This window comes from Balaenoptera borealis (assembly GCF_965194805.1).
Source record: "Balaenoptera borealis genome assembly, chromosome: 18".
Lineage (NCBI taxonomy): Eukaryota > Metazoa > Chordata > Mammalia > Artiodactyla > Balaenopteridae > Balaenoptera > Balaenoptera borealis.
Window position 1 is genome coordinate 35,839,831 of NC_138877.1, and position 24,915 is coordinate 35,864,745.

The window sequence follows — 24,915 nt, forward strand, 5'->3', positions numbered from 1 at the left end:
TGTTTTGTGACACCTAGAGGGGTGGGATAGGGAAGGTGGGAGTGAGACACAAGAGGGAGGGGATATGGGGATATATGTATACATATAGGTGATTCACTTTGTTATACAGCAGAAACTAACACAACATTGTAAAGCAACTATACTCCAATAAAGATGTTAAAAAAAGAAAAAAAAAAGTGGGCTGAAGACCTAAATAGACATTTCTCCAAAGAGATATACAGATGGCCAAGAGGCATATGAAAAGATGCTCAACATCACTAATTATTAGAGAAATGCAAATCAAAACTACAATGGGGTATCACCTCACACTGGTTAGTTGGGCATCATCAGAAAATCTACAAGCAACAAATGCTAAATGTCCATTGATAGAGGAATGGATAAAGAAGCTGTGGTACATATGTACAATGGAATATTACTCAGCCATAATAAGGAACAAAACTGGACAGACGTGGATGGACCTAGAGTCTGTCATACAGAGTGAAACTAACACAACGTTGTAAAACAACTATACCACAATTAAAAAATAAAATAAAATAAAATAATTTAACCAAAAAAAAAAAAAAAACAAACCTAAGAATAACCTTACCTAAGGAGACAAAAGACCTGTACACTGAAAACTATAAGATGCTGATGAAAGAAATCAAAGATGACAAAAACAGATGGAGAGATGTACCATGTTCTTGGAATGGAAGAATCAACATTGAATGACTATGAATAAAATAGGCAATCTACAGATTCAGTGCAATCCCTATCAAATTAGCAATGGTATTTTTTCATGGAATTAGAACAAAAAATTTCACAATTTGTATGGAAACACAAAAGACCCCGAATAGCCAAAGCAATCTTGAGAAAGAAAAATGGAGTCTGGATGAATCAGACTCCCTGACTTCAGACTGTATTACAAAGCTACAGTAATCTAGACAGTATGTTACTGGCACAAAAACAGAAATATAGATCAATGGAACTGGATAGAAAGCCCAGCGATAAACCCACACACCTATGGTCACCTAATCTATGACAAAGGGGCAAGAATATACAATGGAGAAAAAACAACCTCTTCAAAAAGTGGTTGGGAAAACTGGACAGCTACATGTAAAAGAATGAAATTAGAACACTCCCTAACACCATACATAAAAATAAACTAAAAAGGGATTAAAGACCTAAATGTAAGTTCAGACACTATAAAACTCTTAAGAGGAAAACATATGCAGAACACTCTTTGACATAAATCGCAGCAAGATCTTTTTTGATCCACCTCCTAGAGTAATGGAAATAAAAACAAAAATAAACAAATGGGACCTAATGAAACTTAAAAGCTTTTGCACAGCAAAGGAAATCCTAAACAGGCTAAAATACAACCCTCAGAATTGGATAAAATATTTGCAATTGAAGCAACTGACAAAGAATTAATCTCCAAAGTAGAAAACAGCTCATGCAGCTCAATATCAAAAAAAAACCCAACCCAATTCACAAATGAGTGGAAGTCTTAAATAGACATTTCTCCAAAGCAGACATACAATGGCCAAGAGACACATGAAAAGATACTCAAATTGCTAATTCTTAGAGGAATGCAAATCGAAACTAAAATGAGGTATCACCTCATACTAGTCAGAATGGCCAGCCTCAAAAAATCTACAAGCAACAAATGCTGGAGAGGATATGGAGAAAAGAGAACCCTCTTATACTGTTTCTGAAAATGTAAATTTATACAGCCCCTATGGACAACAGTATGGAGGTTCCTTAAAAAACTAAAAATAGGATTACCATATGACCCAGCAATCCCACTACTGGGCATATACCCAGAGGAAACCATAATTCAAAAAGACACATGCACCCCAGTGTTCATTGCAGCACCATTTATAATAACCAGAACATGGAAGCAACATAAATGTCCATTGATAGAGGAATGGATAAAGAAGGTGTGGTACATATGTACAATGGAATATTACTCAGCCATAATAAGGAACAAAACTGGACAGACGTGGATGGACCTAGAGTCTGTTATACAGAGTGAAGTAAATCAGGAAGAGAAAAACAAATATCGTATATTAACACATATATGTGGAATGTAGAAAAATGGTACAGATGATCTTAGCTGCAAAGCAAAAATAGAGACTCAGACATAGAGAACATATGTATGGATACCAAGACAGGAAAGTGTGGGTGGGATGAATTGGGAGACTGAGATTGACATATTTGCACTGTTGATACTATGTATAAAATAGATAACTAATGAGCACATACTATATCGCATAGGGAAATCTATTCAATGCTCTGTCATGACTCAAATGGGAAGGAAATCCACAAAAGAGGAGATACATGTGTACATATAGCTGATTCACTTTGTTGTGCAGTAGAAACTTACACAACATTGTAAAGCAACTATACTCCAATAAAAATTAATAAAAGTAAAGAAGACCAACATATATATTATGGGAATATCTGAAGGAGAGGAGAGAAAGGGACAGAAAAAATATGTGAAGAAATAAAACCTAAAAATTTCCCAATTTTTTGAAATACATGAATCTACACATCCAGGAATTGCAATTAAATCCATACTGGAAGAGATCCATGCTTAAACACATTATAATTGTAGTGCTAACATCCAAAACAAGAGAGAATCTTGAAAGCAGTAAGAGAGAAGCTCTTATCAAATGGCAGAGATTGACAGAGTGAATTTTTACAATTTATCTATTTATTAGTTATTGGAGACCCACTTTAGATCTAAAGACACAAGTAAATACAATACAATTCAGAATATCATTGTGAAATAATAGAAAGAGTAGAGTTTTAGAAAACTCAGAACTACATGGAAAAAGTTAAATTTTATCTAGAATTTTATAAAGTTATAAATGTTAAGGGAGTAATATTTAGGTTGAAGAACAAAGAACACTTATTTTAATCTCTCAGGTAAAATATGTTTGTTCTATCTTTAGATCGTCTCCCCTCCCCTGCACTCCACATATCCCCACATCCCAAACATCAGCAAAGCTCTCAGATTTATTTTCAAAATATATTCAGAATCTGACCACTTACCCACCTCTTTCTCTGCCACTACCTTAATCCAAGCCACAATCAGCTCACACCTATATTATCTAAATAGTCTGAGTAGCTCTTTACCTGGTCTCCCTATTTTTGTCCTTCTCTCATTCAATCCATTCTCATGTAACAGCCAAAATTATTCTCTTAAAATTTCAGATACATTGTGTCACTTTCCTGTTCAAAACAGTGGCCATTCATCACATTCAGATTAAAAACCAACTCTTTTATAATAGACTACAATTATCTTTCTTATCTATTCCATTTTATCCACACTGATCTTTTTAGTGTAGTTATGCTTCTGCTTCTAAACAGTTGCACTTGTTTTCTCTACCTGTTTTGCTCCTTCTCAAAACATCCACTCCATTTGCCCTGTCAATTTCTCCAAGACTCTAAACAAAAGTTTCCTTCTTTGCATGTCTTCAGTGGCTACAATATAGAAAAATGTATTTCCTTTATATCCTCATTCATGGTTTTATTTATTCATTTTCTCCTTAGCCCTTATTATGGTCTATATATTACACATGTTACTAACTTTTAATTTTTTTTCTATCCTCTCCACCTGGGATTTTACTGCTTTTGTCAACTGCTCTATTTCTTTTTCTAGAACTATAGCTGGGATACATTATATGCTTAGTTATTTTTTTGTTAAATGAATGGATGGTTGATGATTGAGGTTTTAATCCTAGAAACTATGATAGTTTAAAGGGAGTGTGGTAGATACCACTACTTTTTCTACTCAATTATCATTACTCCCTTTTTTCTTTGATTCTAGAATCTTGATTTTTTAAATATGTTACATAGTGATGTGCTTCATGGTTACCTTTCCCAGTAACAAGGGATGAATATTGATTAATCTAAGCCAATCAGTAAATTACAGTCCCTTTGTCAGTAATCTGCTTAGACACAAAAATCTGACTTCCTAAATAATGAAACATAAAGGTAAGTCTTCCAGTTGGCTCATGAGAAAGTTTTTCCCCCCTAGTATCAAAAAGAGATCATGCCTTCCTGTCTTTTGTTATCATTGTGTGAGTATACAGGGGTAGGAGATGTGTAGCCAGCATGAAAGAAAGCCAGAGGAACTGCAGAAACACTGAAGCCCTGACAATATAGAAACACCAAGGAAAAAAACTATGGTACTTCATTGATTCTGAGCTACTTGTAATGTGAAACAATAAGTTCTTTATTCACTCAGGCCATTATATTTGAATTTTTTACTACTTACTCAAGCTATCTTATGTAAACTTTACCTGTAGTTTATAAAAATAGGTAAGTCAGGAGGAGGAGGAAGCCCACATTCTCTTTGTCTTCGATTTTAATTTTATTTATGTATTTATTAATATATATTTTACTTCTTACTAAAAAGTATTTGAAACAACCTACCAAGATTTACATATTCAACACCACTGAGGGAAAGTTTTATGTATATCATAAAAACAGGCCAAGAGAAAAACATAGTAGGAAAGCAAAAATAAAGCATAATGTAAATGGTATCCCAAGAAACACAACTGAATAACTAAAGGTAAGCTATTTATTTCTGAATTCCTGAATAGTTATATCAGAAATAAACAAAATAATTTATGAGAAGTAAAACATTCATTACAAAAAATCTTTCTTAACAACTGTGCAGAAGAAGCACAGATGTTCCTGGTACTGAGACCCATGTAAAACAACTTTGATTATTGTCCTAGTGGGCAACATCCTCAGCAACACACCTGGACAACTGAAAAATTTCTAATTACCTCTGCTGCCCAGTTCCACAAGACCACCTCATACAAACCCACTATTTTACCTTGGAATTTTTACTAGATCAATGTTCTATTTTATTTATTTGAGTTTACTTTTACCCTTTCTGATATGCATAATTAAATTCTATTACAGAGTGCCAAGATACTTCAGATTAAAAAAGTAAAAATGACTCATACTTTTAGTTGTGATCCTGAAGGACTACACCTTAAGAATGAATATAAATCCCAAGTAGATAAACCTTAAAAAAAAAAAGCTTCAACACAACCTTGAATTAGTGCAATATGAACTTAACTATGTCCATCTGCAGGAGACTATGATGAAACTTTTCTGGTAAAAGATAACATCATCCAGAACATTTTATATTTTTCATAGTCTATGTCCAGTCTTAAGATATCCAGGATTAAGAAGGAAAAGAAAAATAATGAAAATGGAACAAAAGATAACAGTTTTTGGAATTATTAGCAATTGATTTGAATACAAAATATTAATATGGCAAAATTATATTTATGATAGTTATACTAGAAAACTGTGGTATATATAAACACAGTCAAATGGGAAATTTAGAATTGAGAAAAACTCGTTGAAATTGAGAATTTAATAAAGATTATAACAGCAAATTGAACAAGATAGAACAGATTAGTGAACTAGAGAAAGTCAATAGAAAATATTTTCACTGGAACATAGAAAATGAATGTTTAGAAAAGATAAGATAAAATGGAAGAGGAAAAAATTCTAACATTGGTGTAATTTAAATCTCTTAGGGGAACAAAAGAGAAAACAATTCAGAAGCAATGTTTTTTAAATATAACAGATGTGATATAAATCTAAAATCTGTAGAAAATGTGCCCATATCAATTAATACACTATTATAATCTACTGTTATATTCTTCCCTATTTGTTCTAACAACCCTTCATATCCATCCCCACACCTGTTCAGTTTTCTGCCAAAATACATTAGGAAATTCTTCATTTTAAATTATTTACTCCTGGGTTACAGGTATATCTAATACCCTAGAGCATGGTGATGTTTGACCATTAGTTATGTGTCTAGTGGCAACAGGGAGTGATTGTAGTTGGCCCTGAATATAATGAGCATCAGCATCCAAGGCACCTTCCACAAATGCAGCTATCACTGTGTTTTCAAACACAAAGGCTCAACTTTTCAGAAAACAGAGGACAAGCTACTTCTGCTCAAAAGAGTCTGTAGTACATTATGATACTTACATCATCATTACTACCAAAACACTTAAGTACAGCAGCCACATGAGCTCCCAAAGTACATGCTTTACTTGGTACTTCTTCACAATCAACCACAGGTGATTCTTTGTGATTCCACTGCAGGCCAGGTCTCTAGCATTCAATTTCTCATTGACAAGGAGCTAGCATTGCATTTAAGCTCAAGGGCAAAGCTAATACCAAAATCCATCTTTAGGGACTTATCTTCTGGGACTGTTCCTGATATCAATTTTCTATCAGTCTGAATAAAATCAGGAAACATAATCCATACAATGATATAAAAAAAGGAAGTTCAATATAAAGAATGATTAAACAGTGATAAAAGTGACTGTGAGATATAAAAAGCTTAGAGCTATGAGACCTCAGGGAAGACTACCTAGGGAAGGTCATACTTAGAAGTGTGTCCCCTTCCCAGGGCTAAGGTTTTGGTCTCTGTAGAGAAGATGTAGTTGTAGGCCACTGGATGGGAGAGAAGTTCACTGGCCTGCTTGGCCCAGAGCTCATCCACAGTTTCTGGTCAAGCAGGAAACAACCCTCCAGAGCACAAAAGGGGCATAGGTGAACCACAGCCAGTGGCCAGGCATACAAGCATACAGAGGGAGTATGAGCATCAGTGTGAATAGAAGGCCTGGAATGTATAATGTCTGCGTCAAGAGGTCCATGGCATTGACAAGGCTATAGCATCAGGAAATCCTTGGAGTACAAGACTCTGGGGCCTTAGGATAGATGAGCAGAGGAATATGGGGCTCTGAGGTGTGAATAAGTCCTGCAATACACAGTATCTTGTGTTGAAATAGCTGCAGCATGATGATCACAATTCTGAGTGAAGGCTGAAATGGTGCCAAGAGATCATACATTCTAGATGTGTGGCTGAGGCGGTTCTGACACTCATGATGCAGACCAATTGTGCAACTTCTATGTAGGAGAACTTCTTTCCTGTCCTCTAGTGACCTCTACTGAGAAAGCTTAACATTGTGCTCACTATAAAGAGAAATATTTAAAGGAATTATATCCATTAACACAGAGTATGTATTAAAGCATAAATTTGGAGTTGAGAGGTGATAAATTGATTATTGTCATACAGATCAAAAAACCATATGTAGTTCTAATATATAGAACTACTAGCACTAATATCCCTTGATATCAGTTGATTACCTTCTATAAAAACCTTTGAAGTTTGGATCTTTTAAAATTCCTATTGAGTAATTTAATAATTATTAAATTTTTCCATAACACTTTTATTCATGTTGCCAGGTCATATATTTACACACTTTTGGGGGGTAAATTTCTAGCCATTAAATAGGAATATATATAATGCAATATGTTTATAATGAAACATAACTATTAATTCAGAGATAACTTACAAAATGTTAATTTTTAATATGTTCAAATCTCTATTTCAATTTGATTGTGTAGTCTACATAAACATCTTTTTATTTTATTTCCCTTTCTAAAAAGTTTGCAGTTCTAGATGTTTCTACAGTTTGGTTTTAATTCATTTTGTACAGCTACTCAGTCAGCATGTGGCCACTAACACATCATGTGCCTCGTCACATAATATGGTGTGATTTAGTAAGAAGGAGAGGTCATTTCTCTCAGGGACTGAGGTGACTCAGGACATCAGGACAGTTGTCAGTTATTAAAAGTTTTGATGGTAAAACTTCCTTAATAAATGGATGTATGTGACCTGTTCTAAACTATGATTAATATTAAAGGAAACATACTATCAACTAACTTATTCCAAGTGTTTTTTGACTGTGTGTGCACTCATTTTGAGTATAATAAAACCTTTAAAAAGTGCATATTATTTAACCTTTGAATGTTATTACTAATCTTGAATATTATTCCTGTTAAAATACTATGGACTTCTGAGTACTTGATATTTTATCCTATTTCTCATTCTTAGAGATTAAAATATTTTAGTTACTATATATACAGTTTCAACATATTAAAAAATATTGAAAATCACATAAAAAACTCATCCAGCCAAGTATCTAGAATTTTGGCCTCAAGTAAATTGAATTAATTATTTTTCAGATTTATATTTTTGCTATAAAAACTTGAGAATATTCCAGATAAAATTTGCAGTTTGCAGATAGAAATTGAGCCACATACATGTGTGTAAAACCTCAAAAATCACATCAATATGCTTATAATATACATTTTTGATAACTCATACACTTCAACTTTGATACACTGCACATTTTGAACGTATTGCATTATACAGTATCTTAAATTTTTAACAATAGAATGAATCCCAGGCATGATCTGACTCAAACCTCTAATTTCATAGTTGTAAAAGCTAAGAAGTAAATAAATATTAAATTGTGTCCAAGTTCTTAGCATTCATCTATTTATTTTATCAAACATTCAATGATCAACAGCATGTAAGATTATTCTTGATAGCCCTAATGTCTCAGAAGAGGAATATTTGGTTTATTCTCAGCAAAACTGGAGGCTAATATTTTAATATGTACTATATTGTTTTTCCTTGCTACCTTTCGAATTTTTGCTTCTCTCTCTATGGCCCAAGGGTACAAGAGTCTTATCTTGATCTCATTATTATAGGCCATTTTAAAATGGGGGTGATAGTGAGAATTGATAATAATACAAAAATTTACCTTCCAGTAATCTAAATTGGGATTAGTAAACTATGATTGTCACTAGTTAAATTTATTTGAGATAACTGAAGAGGGATGGCTTTACTTAATGTTGCCAGAGTTTTTGTCCTATTTAAACCTGTGACCAAAATAGATTTTATCATAATCCCAAGACCACCTTTTGAATAATTTCCCCTCAAATAATACCCCACTTTCCAGTTACAGAACAATAGTAAGTTTTACATTACAACAGATATACCAGGTGACTCTGCCTCATTGCAGATAATGATAAGTATTATGTAAAGATAAACACCTCAAATGGTTCTTCAAAGAAAAAACTTGTGTTTTTTTCCAAGGGAAGTCAATAGAGATTTCAACAGAAGTACAGATAACCCTGCATTGTATCATTAATTTATAATGGAATGGATTATTTACTGTTCCTTCCATATTTATTCCTCAGAACCTGAAAGAGATAAGAGTTTTCTATTGTCAACACTGCTTTGCAAGCATGAATTTTATTTTTTAACATCTTGATTGGAGTATAATTGCTTTACACTGTTGTGTTAGTTTCTGCTTTATACCAAAGTGAAACAGCTATACATATACATATATCCCCATATCTCCTCCCTCTTGCGTCTCCCTCCAACCTTCCCTATACCACCCCTCTAAGTGGTCACAAAGCACCAAGCTGATCTCCCTGTGCTGTGCGGCTGCTTCCCACTAGCTATCTATTTTACATTTGTTAGTATACATAAGTCCATGCCACTCTCTCACTTCGGCCCAGCTTAGCCTTCCCCCTCCCCGTGTCCTCAAATCCATTTTCAACGACTGTGTCTTTATTCCTGTCCTGTCCCTAGAATCTTCATAACCTTTTTTTTTTTTTTTAGATTCCATATATATGTGTCAGCATATGGTATTTGCTTTTCTCTTTCTGACTTACTTCACTTTGTATGACAGACTCTAGGTCCATCCACCTCACTACAAATAATTCAATTTCATTTATTTTTATGGCTGAGTAATATTCCATTGATATGTGCAACATCTTCTTTATCCATTCATCTGTCTATGAACCCTTAGTTTGCTTCCAGGTCCTGGTTATTGTAAATAGTGATGCAATGAATATTGTGGTGAATATCTCTTTTTGAATTATGGTTTACTCAGGGTATATGCCCAGTAGTGGGATTGCTGGGTCATAGGGTAGTTCTATTTTTAGTTTCTTAAGGACCCTCTATACTGTTCTCCAGAGTGGCTGCATCAATTTACATTCCCACCAACAGTGCAACAGGATTCTCATTTCTCCACACCCTCTCCAGCATTTATTGTTTGTAAATTTTTTGATGATGGCCATTCTGACTGGTGTGAGGAGATACCTCATTGTAGTTTTGATTTGCATTTCTCCAATGATTAGTGATGCTGAGCATTCCTCCACGTGTTTCTTGGCAATCTGTACATCTTCTTTAGACAAATATCTATTTAGGACTTCTGCCCATTTTTGGATTGGGTTGTTTGTTTTCTTTGATATTGAGCTGCATGAGCGGCTTGTAAATGTTGAAGATTAATCCTATGTCAGTTGCTTCACTTGCAAATATTTTCTCCCACTCTGAGGGTTGTCTTTTTGTCTTATGGTTTCCTGTGCTGTGCAAAAGCTTTTAAGTTTCATTAGATCCATTAGTTTATTTTGGTTTTTATTTCCATTTCTCTAGGAGGTGGGCCAGAAAGAATCTTGCTGTGATTTATGTCATAGAGTGTTCTGCCTATGTTTTCCTCTAAGAGTCTTATAGTTTCTGGCCTTATATTTAGGTCTTTAAACCATTCTGATTTTATTTTTGTGTATGGTGTTAAGGAGTGTTCTAATTTCATTCTTTTACATGTAGCTGTCCAGTTTTCCCAGCACCACTTATTGAAGAGGCTGTCTTTTCTCCATTGTTTATTCTTGCCTCCCCTATCAAAAATATTGTGACGATATGTGTGTGGGTTTTTCTCTGGGATTTCTCTCCTGTTGAATTGATCTATATTTCTGTTTTTGTGCCAGTACCATACTGTCTTGATTATTGTAGCTTTGTAGTATAGTCTGAAGTCAGGGAGCCTGATTTCTCCAGCTCCATTTTTCTTTTTCAAGATTGCTTTAGCTATTCGGGATCTTTTGTGTTTCCATACAGATTGTAAAAGTTTTGGTCTCATTCTGTGAAAAATGCCATTGGTGGTTTGATAGGGATTGAATTGAATGTGTAGATTGCTTTGGGTAGTATAGTCATTTTCACAATGTTGATTCTTCCAATCCAAGAACATGGTATATCTCTCTATCTGTTTGTATCATCTTGAATTTCTCTTATAAGTGTCTTACATTTTTCTACATACAGGTCTTTTGTCTCCTTAGGTAGGTTTATCCCTATGTATTTTATTCTTTTTGCTGCAATGGTAAATGGGAGTGTTTCCTTAATTTCTCTTTCAGATTTTTCATCATTAATGTATAGGAATGCAAGAGATTTCTGTGTATTAATTTTATATCCTGCTATTTTACCGAATTCATTGATTAGCTCTAGTAGTTTTCTGGTAGCATCTTTAGGATTCTCTATTTATAGTGTCATGTCATCAGGAAACAGTGACAGTTTTAGTTCTTCTTTCTTGAATTAGGTTCCTTTTAATTCTTTTTCTTCTCTGATTGCTGTGCCTAAAACTTGCAAAACTATTTTGAATAATAGTGGTGAGAGTGGGCAACCTTGTCTTCTTTCTGATCTTAGTGGAAATGGTTTCCGTTTTTCACCAGTGAGAATGATGTTGGCTGTGGGTTTGTCATATAATTGCCTTTATTATGTTGAGGTAAGTTCCCTCTATGCCTACTTTTTGGAGGGTTTTTATCATAAATGGGTGTTGAATTTTGTCAAAAGCTTTCTCTGCATCTATTCAGATGATCATATGGTTTTTCTCCTACAATTGGTTAATATGGTGTATCACATTGATTGATTTGCTTATACTGAAGAATCCTTGCATTCCTGGGATAAACCCCACTTGATCATGGTGTATGATCCTTTTAATGTGCTGTTGGATTCTGTTTGCTAGTATTTTGTTGAGGATTTTTGCATCTATGTTCGTCAGTGATATTGGCCTGTAGTTTTCTTTCTTTGTGACATCTTCATCTGGTTGTGGTATCAGGGTGATGGTGGCCTCATAGAATGAGTTTGGAAGGGTTCCTCCCTCTGATATAATTTAGAAGAGTTTGAGGATAGGTGTTAGCTCTTCTCTAAATGTTTGATTGAATTCGCCTGTGAAGCCATGTAGTCCCGGGCATTTGTTTCTTGGAAGATTTTAAATCACAGTCTCAATTTCAGTGCTTGTGATTGGTCTGTTTATATTTTGTACTTCTTCCTGGTTCAGTCTCGGAAGGTTGTGCTTCTCTAAGAATTTGTCCATTTCTTCCAGGCTGTCCATTTTATTGGCATAGAGTTGCTTGTAATAATCTCTCACAATCGTTTGTATTTCTGCAGTGTCAGTTGTTACTTCTCCTTTTTCATTTCTCATTCTATTGCTTTGACTCTTCTCCCTTTTTTTCTTGATGAGTCTGGCTAATGGTTTATCAATTTTGTTAATCTTCTCAAAGAACTAGCTTTTCGTTTTATTGATCTTTGCTATCGTTTCCTTCCTTTCTTTTTCATTTATTTCTGATCTGATCTTTATGATTTCTTTCCTTCTGCTAACTTTGGGGTTTTTTTGTTCTTCTTTTCCTAATTGTTTTAGGTGCAAGGTTAGGTTGTTTATTTGAGATGTTTCTACTTTCTTGAGGTAGGATTGTATTGTTATAAACTTCCCTCTTAGAACTGCTTTTGCTGCATCCCATAAGTTTTGGGTCATTGTGTTTTCTTTGTCATTTGTTTCTAGCTATTTTTGATATCCTCTTTGATTTTTTCAGTGATCTCTTGGTTATTAAGTAGTGTATTGTTTAGCCTCCCAGTGTTTGTATTTTTTACATATTTTTTCCTGTAATTGATATCTACTCTCATAGTGTTGTGGTCGGAAAAGATACTTGATATGATTTCAATTTTCTTAAATTTACCAAAACTTGATTTGTGACCCAAGGTATGATCTATCCTGGAAAATGTTCCACGAGCACTTGAGAAGAAAATGTATTCTGTTGTTTTTGGATGGAATGTCTTATAAATAACAATTAAGTCCATCTTGTTTAATGTATCATTTATAGCTTGTGTTTCCTTATTTATTTTCATTTTGGATGATCTGTCCATTGGTGAAAGTCGGGTTTTAAAGTCCCCTACTATGGTTGTGTTACTGTCAATTTCTCCTGTTATGGCTTTTAGCATTTGCCTTATGTATTGAAGTGCTCCTATGTTGGGTGCATAAATATTTACAATTGTTATATCTTCTTCTTGGATTGATCCCTTGATCATTATATAGTGTCATTCTTTGTCTCTTGTAATAGTCTTTACTTTAAAGTCTATTTTGTCTGATATGAGAATTGCTGCCCCAGCTTTCTTTTGATTTCCATTTTCATGGAATATCTTTTTCCATCCCCTCACTTTCAGTCTGTATGTGTCCCTAGGTCTGAAGTGGGTCTCTTGTAGACAGCATATATATGGGTCTTGTTTTTATATCCATTCAGCCAGTCTATGTCTTTTGGTGGGAGCATTTAATCCATTTACATTTAAGGTACTTATCGATATGTAGTTCCTAGTACCATTTTCTTAATTGTTATGGGTTTGTTATTGTAGGTCTTTTCCTTCCCTGTTGTTTCCTACCTAGAGAAGTTCCTTTACCATTTGTGGTAAAGCTGTCTAGGTACTGTTGAATTCTCTAGATTTTGTTTGTCTATACAGGTTTTAATTTCTCCATCGAATGTGAATGAGATCCTTTCTGGGTAGAGTAATCTTCGTTGTAGGTTTTTCCCTTTCATCACTTTAAATATGTCCTGCCACTGCCTTCTGGCTTTCAGAATTTCTGCTAAAAGATCAGCTGTTAACCTTATGGGGATTATCTTGTATATTATTTGTTGTTTTTCATTTGCTGCTTGCTTTTAATATTTTTTCTTTGTATTTAATTTTTGATAGTTTGATTAATATGCGTCTTGGCGTGTTTCTCCTTGGATTTATTCTGAATGGGATTCTCTGTGCTTCCTGGACTTGATTGACTATTTCCTCTCCATTATTAGGGAAGTTTTCTTCTGTAATCTCTTCAAATATTTTCTCAGTCCCCTTCTTTTTCTCTTCTTCTTCTGAGAACCCTATAATTCGAATGTTGGTGTGTTTAATGTTGTCCCAGAGGTCTCTGAGACTGTCCTCAATTTTTTTCATTCTTTTTTCTTTATTCTGCTCTGTGGTAGTTATTTCCACTATTTTATCTTTCAGGCCACTTATCCGTTCTTCTGCCTTAGTTATTCTGCTATTGATTCCTTATATAGAATTTTTAATTGCATTTATTGTGTTGTTCATCATTGTTTGTGCTTTAGTTTTTCTAGGTCCTTGTTAAATGTTTCTTGTATTTTCTCCATTCTATTTTCAAGGTTTTGGATCATCCTTACTATCATTACTCTGAATTCTTTTTCAGGTCGACTGCCTATTTCCTCTTCACTTGTTTTGTCTGGTGGGTTTTTTCCTTGCTCCTTCATCTGCTGAGTGCTTCTCTGTCTTCTCATTTTGCTTAACTTACTGTGTTTGGGGTCTCCTTTTCTCAGGCTGCAGGTTTGTAGTTCCCATTGTTTTTAGTGTCTGGCCCCAGTGCCTAAGGTTGGTTCAGTGGGTTGTGTAGGCTAACTGGTGGATGGGACTAGTGCCTGTGTTCTGGTGGATGAGGCTGGATCTTGTGTTTCTGGTGTACAGGACCACGTTCAGTAGTGTGTTTGGGGTGTTTCTGACCTTAGTATGACTTTAGGTTGCCTCTCTGCTAATGAGTGGGCTTGTGTTCCTGTCTTGCTAGTTGTTTGGCATACGGTGTCCAGCACTGTAGCTTGCTGGTCTTTGAGTTGAGCTGGGTCTTAGCATTGAGATGGAGATCTCTGGCAGAGCTTTCACCACTTGATATTACGTGGAACTGGGAGGCCTCTGGTGGACCAATGTCCTGAACTCGGCTCTCTCACCTCAGAGGCACAGGCCTGACACCTGGCCGGAGCACCAAGACCCTGTCAGCCACACGGCTCAGAAGAAAAGGGAGAAAAATGAAAGAAAGAAAGAGAAGAATAAAATACAGTTATTAAAATAAAAAATAATTACTAAAAATTAAAAAAATGATAATAAATTTTAAAAAAACAACAAATAAGGAAAGACAGATCCCTAGGACAAATGGTAAAACCAAAGTTATACAGACAAAATCACACAAGGAAGCATACACATACACATTCACTAAAAGAGAAAAATGAAAAAAATATATATCTATGTATAAAAAAAAGAAGAAAGGAAGAGAGCAACCAAATCAAGAAACCAAATCTACCACTGATAATAAACTCTAAATACTAAACTAAGGTAAACATAAAACCAGAAACAAAATAGATGGAGAAAGCAAACCCCAAGTTTACAGTCACTCCCAAATCTACCGCCTCAATTTTTTGATGAATCCTTGTCTATTCAGGTATTCTTGAGATGCAGGGTACATCAGGTTGATTGTGGAGATTTAATCCAGTGTTCCTGAGGCTGCTGGGAGAAATTTCCCTTTGTCTTCTTTGTTTGCATAGCTCCTGGAGTTCAGCTTTGGATTTGGCCCTGCCTCTGCATGTAGGTCACCTGAGGGCATCTGTTCTTCCCTCGGACAGAATGTGGTTAAAGGAGCACCTGATTAGGGGGCTCTGACTTACTCAGGCTTGAGCAAGGGAGGTGTACAGAATGTAGTGCAAGCCTGCAGCAGCAGAGGCCAGTGTGATGTTGCAACAGCCTGTGGAATGCCATGTGTTCTCGGGGGAAACTGTCCCTGGATCACAGGCCCCTGGCAGTGGCAGGCTGCACAGACTCCTGGGAGGGGAGGTGTGGATAGTGACAACGTGCTTGCACACAGGTTTCTTGGTGGCTGCAGTAGCAGCTTTAGCATTTCACGCCTGTCTCTGTTGTCCACGCTGATAGCCATGGCTCACTCCTGTCTCTGGAGCTTGTTTAGGCAGTGCTCTGAATCCCCTCTCCTCATGCACTCCAAAACAATGGTCTCTTGCCTCTTAGGCAGGTCCAGAGTTTTTCCGGACTCCCTCCCAGCTAGCTGTGGTGAACTAGCCCCCTTCAGGCTGTGTTCACACAGCCAACCCCAGTTCTCTCTCTGAGATCTGAACTCTGAACCCGAAGCCTCAACTCCCAGCCCTGCCCTGTCTCAGTGGGTGAGCAGACAAGCTTCTCATGCTGGTGAGTGCTGGTCAGCACCTATCCTCTGTGAGGAAATCTCTCACTTTGCCCTCTGCACCCCTGTTGCTGGGCTCTCCTCTGTGGCTTTGAAGCTTCACCCCTGGCACCTGCCATCTCCGACAGTGAATGGGCTTCCTACTGTGTGGAAACTTTTCCTCCTTCACAGCTCCCTCCCAGTGGTGCAGGTCCTGTTCCTATTCTTTTATCTCTGTTTTTTCTTTTACTTTTGCCCTACCCAGGTACATGGGGAGTTTTTGCCTTTTGGGAAGTCTGAGGTCTTCTGCCAGCATTCAGTAGTTGTTTTGTAGGAGTTGTTCCACATGTAGATGTATTTCTGATGTATTTGTGGGAAGGAAGGTGATCTCCATGTGCTACTCTTCTGCCATCTTGAACGTCTCTCTCAGCATATATTTTAAATTTTCTTTCACAATTAACTGTATCACATGTAACTGGGAACAAAAACTATAGGGAGCCATGTGCAGAGGCCTTACACCTAACATGTCAGACTAGAGTTCACAGTGCAGAACTGCCACATTGACACCTCAACTCCATGGACCCTGTGTGGAAGAGCAGTTTGGGTCCCTTCAATTCAAGATGGTTGCACTGAGCACTTCTGCAAGCATGATTTGACTTGTGATTGACTTTCAAATGACAAATTTATTCCTAAAAAATGATAATTAATGCAGCAAAAGCAGTTCTAAAAGGGAAGTTCATAGAGATATAGGCCTTCCTCAAGAAATAAGAAAAACCTCAAATAACCAACATAATCTACCATGGAAAAGAATTATAAAAAGAAGAACAAATAAGTCCAAATTTAGCAGAAGGAAGGAAAATAGTAAAATCATAGGAAATACATACAATAGAGATCAAAAAAGAGAAAAAAATCAGTGAAACCAAAGCTGTTTTTTCTGTTTTCTAAAAGATAAAAAAAATGATAAATTTTATCCAGGCTCACAAAGAAGAAAAAAAGAAAGGAAACAAATAAAAAATAAGAAATGAAAGAGGAGAAATAACAAGTGATACCAGAGACTTAAAAAAAAAAGTTATAAGAGAACACTCTGAACAATTATATACCAACAAATTGGACAACCTAAAGGAAATGAACAAATTTCTAGAAACATACAGCCTGCCAAGAACGAATCAAGAAGAAACAGACAAGTTGAACAGACCGATCACTAGAAGAGAAATTGAATTTGTAATTTAAAAAACTCCCAGCAAACAAAAGTCCAAGACTGGATGGATAGCTTCACAGGGGAATTCTATCAAACATACAAAGAAAAATTAATACCTATCCTTCTCAAAATATTGTAAAAAATTGAAAAGGAAAGAACGTTTCCAAATTCATTCAGTAAGGCCACTATTATCCTGATACCAAAACCAAACAAAGGCACTACAAAAACAGAAAACTACAGGTCAATATAATTGATATATATAGATGCAAAAATGTTCAACAAAATATTAGCAAACCAAATCCAACAATATATAAAAAGGGTCACATCATAATCAAGTTGGATTTATTTCACTGTCACAAGGATGGTTCAACATTCACAAATCAATGTGAAACACCAAATTAATAAAAGAATGGATAAAAAAATCTCATGATCATCTCAATATATGCAGAAAAAGCTTTCAACAAAATTCAACATTCATTCCTGATAATAACTCTCATCAAAGTGGATACAGAGGGAATATATCTCAACATAATAAAAGCCATTTATGACAAACCCACAGCCAACATTATAATCAACAGTGGAAAGCTGAAACATTTCCCACTATACTCAGGGGCAAGACAAGGAGGCTCACTCTCACCACTTCTATTTAACATAGAATTGGAAGTCCTAGCCACAGCAATCAGATAAGAGAAAGAAATAGACAGTAGACAGTATCCAAATTGGAAGGGAAGAAGTAAAACTGTCACTATTTTCAGATGACACAATACTTTGTACAGAGAATCCTAAAGTCTCCACCTAAAAACTAATAGAACTAATAAGTGAATTCAACAAAGTACCAGGATGCAGGATTAACATACAGAAATCTGTTGCATTTCTTTACAGTAACAATAAAATATCAGAAGATAAGGTTTAAAAAATCTTTTTAAATTTACATCAAAAAATAAAATATCTAGTAATAAACCTGAAAAAGGAGGTGAAAGACATATGCTGGGAACTATAAAACATTGATAAAGGAAATTGAAGCTGATTCAAAGAAATGGAAAGATATCCCATGCTCTTGGTCTGGAAGAATTAATATTGCTAAAATAGCCGTATTACCCAAAGCAATCTACAGATTTAATGCAATCCCCAACGTACCTAGAACATTTTACACAGAACTAGAACAAATGATTCTAAATTTCGTATGGAACCACAAAAGACCCCTAATAGCCAGGGAATCTTGAGGAAAAAAAGAACAAACCTGGAGGTAGAACTCTCCCAGACTTCCAACTATATCACAAAGCTACAGTAGGCAAAACAGCATGTTACTGGCACAAAGAGAGACAGAGATCAATGGAGCAGAATAGAGAATCCAAAAATAAACCCACACACATGTGGTCAATTAATCTACAACAAAGGAGGCAAGAATATATGATGGAGAAAAGACAGTCTCTTAACAAGTTGTACTGGGCAAACTCGACAGGCACATGTAAAACAAGGAGATCAGAACATTCCCTCATACCGTATTAAAAAAAAAAAGCAAAATGGCTTAAAGATCTAAATGTAAGAACAGAAACCATAAAACTCCTAGAAGAGAACATAGGCAGACACTTTTGACATAAATCATAGCAATATTTTTTGGATCAGACTCCTAAGGTAAAAGAAATAAAAGTGAAAATAAACAAATGGAATGTAATTAACCTGAAAAGTTTTGGCACATCAAAAGAAACCATCAATGAAATGAAAAGTTGATCTACTGAATGAGAGAAAATATTTGCAAATGATGTGACTAATAAGCAGTTAATATGCAAAATATACAGTGGCTCATTCAATTCAATATCAGAAAACAAAAAAAACAAATAACCTAATCAAAAATGGATAGGAGGCCTGAATAGACGTTTTTCTAAAGATGACATACACATGGCTAACAGGCACATGAAAAGTTGCTCAACATTGTTAATCATCAGGGAAATGAAAATCAAAACTACAATGAGATATCACCTCACACCTGTCAGAATGACTATCATCAAAAAGTCAATACAAAAGGTTGGAGAGAGGGCTTCCCTGGTGGCACAGTGGTTAAGAATCCACCTGAAAATTCAGGAGACATGGGTTCAAGCCCTGGTCCAGGAAGATCCCACATGCCATGGAGCAACTAAGCCTGCGTGCCACAACCTACTGAGCCTGTGTTCTACAGCCCACAAGCCACAACTACTGAGCCTGTACCACAACTACTGAAGCCTGCATGTCTAGAGCCCATGCTCCACAACAAGGGAAGCCACCACAATGAGAAGCCTGTGCACCACAACAAAGAGTAGCCCCCACTCACTGCAACAAGAAAAAAGCCCATGTGCTACAATGAAGACACAATGCAGCCAAAATAAATAAATAAATAAATAAAATAATAAAATAAAGTTATTAACAAAAAAATGTTGCTGAGAATGGAGAAAGGCAACTCTAGCACATTGTTGGGATTGTAAATTGGTGCAGCCACTATGGAAAACAGTATAGAGGTTCCTCAAAAAGCTAAAGAATAGAAGTACCATATTATCTAGTAATTCCACTGCTGGATATATATCCAAAGAAAATGAAAACACTAATTCAAAAAGATACATTTACCGCAACGTTCATAGCAGCACTATTTATGGTAGTCAAGACGTGGAAGTAACCCAGTGTTCATTGACAGACAATTGGATTAAGAAGATGTGGTATATACATTACTCAGCCATTAAAAAAGGATGAACATCTGCCATTTTCAGCAATGTGAATGGACCTAGAGAACATTATGCATAGTGAAATGTCAGACAAAGAAAGACAAATACTGTATGATATCACTAGGAGGAATCTAAAACAAGAATACAGAATGAATGTATATGCAAAACAGAAACAGACTTACAGATATAGAAAACAAACTTGTGGTTACCAAAGGGGAGAGGGAAGGGGCAAGGGACATATTAGGGGTATGTGATTAACAGATACAAACTTCTTCATATAAAATAGATAAGCAACAAGGATATACTGTACAGCACAGGGAATTAGAGCCATTATCTTGTAATAACCTATAATGAAGTATAATCTACAAAAATACTGAATCAGTATGCTGTACACCTGAAACTAATATGGTATATCAACTATACTTCAATAAAAATAAACAGGCAAAAAATGATATCTAAAATAATGTATACATGCACTTCAGTTTTTGCTCTAGCAAGATTATTGATTTTATTATAGTTAACTAATGTTTCTTTCACCGTCTGAAATTATCTTTGGTAATATCAGATATATTGTAGAATTGTAAAATTTAGTAAAACCCCTATCAAGATTATTTTATATGTCAGATACAAAAATTCAGTGAATTTCAGATTTCATGTACAGAGACTAATTTTAAATGATCTTTTATTTTTTAGTACTCAATATTTAGGGTCTTGAATGTGACCCCATTAAGTAAGGGACCTGGAGTCTTAAGATTCATTTGCTTCATAGTAAATCCAACTCTGAGAAAAATAAAGCAATTACGAAAAGTAGTTAAGATAAAGTTCAGCAAATATTCTGATAAAAGAAGTGGAGGATACTCTGAAGGATGCATTTCACAAGGGACTTCTAATTTAGTGTGGGTGCATACTGGGTGGAAAGAAGACAGTTGAAGGAAAAGTAATGTTTCAGTTAAATGGAGAAGTCAAAGACAAAAAAATAGACATATAATTCTTGTAGAGACAAAAACTGGACATGGACCTTATCCTTTGGGGATGGAATACACTCAAGGGAATTTTAGAGGAGGTAAAAAAAAAAAAGATTTGCATTTTCAATGCAAAGGAAGCTGTGTTTAAATCTAAAGATACATTTATTTGTTCACTAATTGTACAAATACCTGAAAATATGTGTCAGACAATGGGTTAGACATTGGGTGTAAAATTAAAAGCCTTCTGAATTCAAGAGAATAGAGCATGTCTTCATAGATGTGATCAAGATGGCAGAGGAGTAAAACATGGAGTTCATCTCCCCACAGATATATCAAAAATACATCTACATGTGGAAAAACTCTCACAGAACATCTACTGAATGCTGGCAGAAGACCTCAGACTTCCAAAAGGGCAAGAAAATTTCCACATAACTGTGTAGGGCAAAAGAAAAAGGAAAAAAAATAATAAAAAAGAAAAGAATCGGGATGGGATCTGTGCCACTGGGTGGGAGCTGTGAAAGAGGAAAGGTTTCCATACACTGGGAAGTCCTTTCACTGGCAGGGACAGAGGTGGAACTTTGTAGCCTCAGAGGAGAGTGCAGCAACAGGCGTGGAGGGCAAAGTGGAGAGAAACCTGCACAGAGGTTCAGAGCTGAACAGCACTTTCCAGCCAGAAATGCTTGTCTGCTCACCCACTGGGGCAGGTGGGGCTTGGGTACTGAAGCTTGGGCTTTGGAGGTCAGACCATGGGAAGAAGTCTGGGGTTGGCTGTATGAAGACAGCCTGAGGGGGCTAGGGTGTAGCACACCACAACTAAGGAGTCCAGAAAGAGGTTTGGGCCCACCAGAGAGACAAAGGACTATTGTTGTGGGACACATGAGGAAAGGAGTGGGCCTGCCATAGGGTTTTTTTTTTTTCTCCACGCACTCACATGTGGCAGGGCACCATCTACACTAGCTCCAGGAGCAGGCATGAGCTGCAGCTGCCATCTCGGACTCCAGAGTTTGGCGCTGACCACAGCCACTGCCAATGCCACCATCACGGGTCCTGTGAGCAGGTGCAGGTCACTGTTCCCAACTTCCCAGGAGCCAGCATTGTCCACCACTGCCAAGGGTCCCGTAATCTGGGACCAACTTTGTTGGGAGGGCAGATGGTCCACTGCCACTGACGAAGGCCCTACCATCCAGTGCCAAGCAATGTCCCCACCTCCCTTGCTGCATGCAACACACTGCCACTGCTAAAGGCCCTACCATCCAGTGCCAAGCAATGCCCCCACCTCTCTTGCTGCATGCAACCCACTGCCACTGCTGCCTAAGTTTCCACAACCCAGGGCCAACTTCCCTGGGGGTGTGCAACCCACTGCCACCACTGCAGAGGGGCCTGCAACCAGGAGCCACCAACTACCTGCCCCCCCCTTCCTGGAATCCTGTGCAAGCCATGCACCTGTGCACCTGCACAACCCCTAGCAAGGCAATAACAGCCAGCACAACCTGATGAAAGAGATGGCAAGCATCCCAACCAAAAACAGCCCTCATGCCAAAAAAATATTAAACCCACACAGGCTACACAAGGATGCTCCAACTTATAAATAGCCCTCCTAGACTACAGTAGGTAATTGTTTCTCCTAAATTCACAGACTAAGAGAAATATAAGCAAAATGATGAAGCAGAGGAACAATTCTCAGTTAAAAGTCCAAGAAAATTCCCCTGAAGGAACAAACAATGAAACAGACCTCTTCACTGAGTTTAAAAAGGAGGTAATGAAAATACTGAAGGAATTAAGAAAGACTATCAACAGAAATGAAGATTACTGTAAAAAGGAACTAGAAACTATAAGGAAGAGCCAAGAAAAAATTAGAAAATTCATTTGCCTAGATGAAAGCTGAGCTCAAGGTAATGAATAGCAGAATGAATGATGCAGAAGAAAGAATAAGTGATCTGGAAGATAGACTAATGGAAATTACCCAATCAAAACAGCAGACAAAAAACCAAATGAAAAGTAATGAAAGCAGTATAAGAGACCTATGGGATAATATAAAGCAGGCCAATCTACACATAATAGGGATTCCAAAAGGAGACGAAAGAGTAAAGGAGATTGAAAATGTATTTGAAGAAACTATGGCAGAAAATTTCCCAAACCTAAAGAAGGAAACAGATATCTAGATACAGGAAGCACAGAGGGTCCCAAACAAGATGAACCCAAACAGACCTACGTCAAGACATATTATAATAAAAATGACAAAAGTTAAAGAGTGGAGTGGATTGTAAAGGCAGCAAGGGAAAAGCAAAGAGTTCTTTACAAGGGAACTCCCCCCCATAAGGCTATCAGCTGATTTCTCTACAGAAACACTGCAGGCCAGAAGGGAGTGGCAAAACATACTCAAAGTCTTGAAAGAGAAAAATCTACCAACTAGAATATTCTACCCAGAAAGATCATCATTTAGAATAGGAGGAGAAATAAAAATTTCTCAGACAAGCAAAAACTAAAAGAATACAGCGATATTAAACCTATCCTAAAAGAAATATTGAAAGATCATCTCTACCTAGAAACAAACAAGAAGAAATAAGAAGGAGGAAATCACAATTGGAAAGTAAATCACTTAAATTAGTCAGTATACAGATCAAAAGGGAAAAAAAGCTATTTGTGAAGGCAATGATAAACAGAAGGAACAGCAAAAGGATAAACATGAAGATGTAAAAAGGGACATCAAAATCATAAAACGTGGGGAAGGAGAATAAGAAAATACAGATTCTTTTCCATTTCTTTTTCTTTCTTTTTTTTTTTAGAATGTGTTTTACCTTAAATATCAGTCTAAAGCAAGCAGATAGAGGAAGGGGTTAACATACTTGAAAAACAGGGTAACCACAAATCAAAAACATACAATAGATTCACAAAAACCTGAAGAAGATAACACAAGCATAAAATAAAAGGAAATCATCAAGCCACAAAAAGAAAAAAAAAATCAATTGGAAAACAAGGTTCGAAATGGCAATAAATACATATGTATCAATAATTACCTTAAATGTCAATGGAATGAATGCTCCAATCAAAAGGCATAGAGTGGCAGACTGGATAAAAAAAAAAAAAAAAGAGCCTACAATATGCTGCCTACAAGACACCCACTTTAGCACAGAGGGCACACATAAACTGAAAGTGAGGGGATGGAAAAAGATATTTCATGCAATGGAAATGCAAGAAAGCAGGAGTTGCAATAATCTTATCAGACAAAATAGACTTTAAAGCAAAGGCTATAAAGAAAGACAAAGAAGGACACTATATAATGATAAAAGGATCAATACAAGAAGAGAATTTTACACTCATCAACATATATTCCCCTAATATAGGAGCACCCAAATACATAAAACAAATTTTAACAGACATAAAGGGAGAAATGGATAGGAATACAATAATAATAGGAGACTTTAACACCACACTCACATCAATGGACAGATCGTCCAGACAGAGAACCAATAAGGCAACACAGGTCCTAAATGATATAATAGAAGAGTTAGACTTAAATGATATTTTCATAACACTGCATCCAAAAAGCACAGAATATGCATTCTTTTCCAGTGCACACCAAACATTCTCTAGGATTGACCACATCTTAGGGCACAAAACTGACCTCAACAAATTTAAAGTATAGAAATTATTTCAAGAATTTCTCTGACCACAATGGCATGAAACTAGAAATCAACCATAGGAAAAGAAAAGAGAAAAAAAATGATTACATGGAGAATAAATAACATGTTACTAAAAAACCAATGGGTCAATGAGGAAATCAAAAAGGAAATTTAAAAATACATTGAGACAAATGACAATGAAAACAGAACCATACAAAATCTACAGGACACAGCAAAAAGCAGTTCTTACAGGGAAATTTATAGTGATACAGACCTTCATCAAAAAACAAGAAAAAGGGCTTCCCTGGTGGCGCAGTGGTTGAGAGTCTGCCTGCCGGTGCGGGGGACACAGGTTCAAGCCCTGGTCTGGGAGGATCCCACGTGCCGCGGAGCAACTGGGCCCGTGAGCCACAGTTGCTGAGCCTGCGCGTCTGGAGCCTGTGCTCCGCAGCAAGAGAGGCCGCGACAGTGAGAGGCCCGCGCACCGCGATGAGGAGTGGTCCCCACTTGCCA

General features: G+C 36.4%; 1 long non-coding RNA gene across 1 annotated transcript in view; it reads right to left on the minus strand.

Moving 5' to 3' along the window:
- Positions 1–24,915, minus strand: part of LOC309615724 — a 68,274-nt gene that overhangs the window by 11,826 nt on the left and 31,533 nt on the right. The window contains exon 2 of the long non-coding RNA XR_014237021.1: positions 459–24,676. This is a non-coding gene — a long non-coding RNA (uncharacterized lncRNA). The remainder of the gene's footprint in view (positions 1–458; positions 24,677–24,915) is intronic.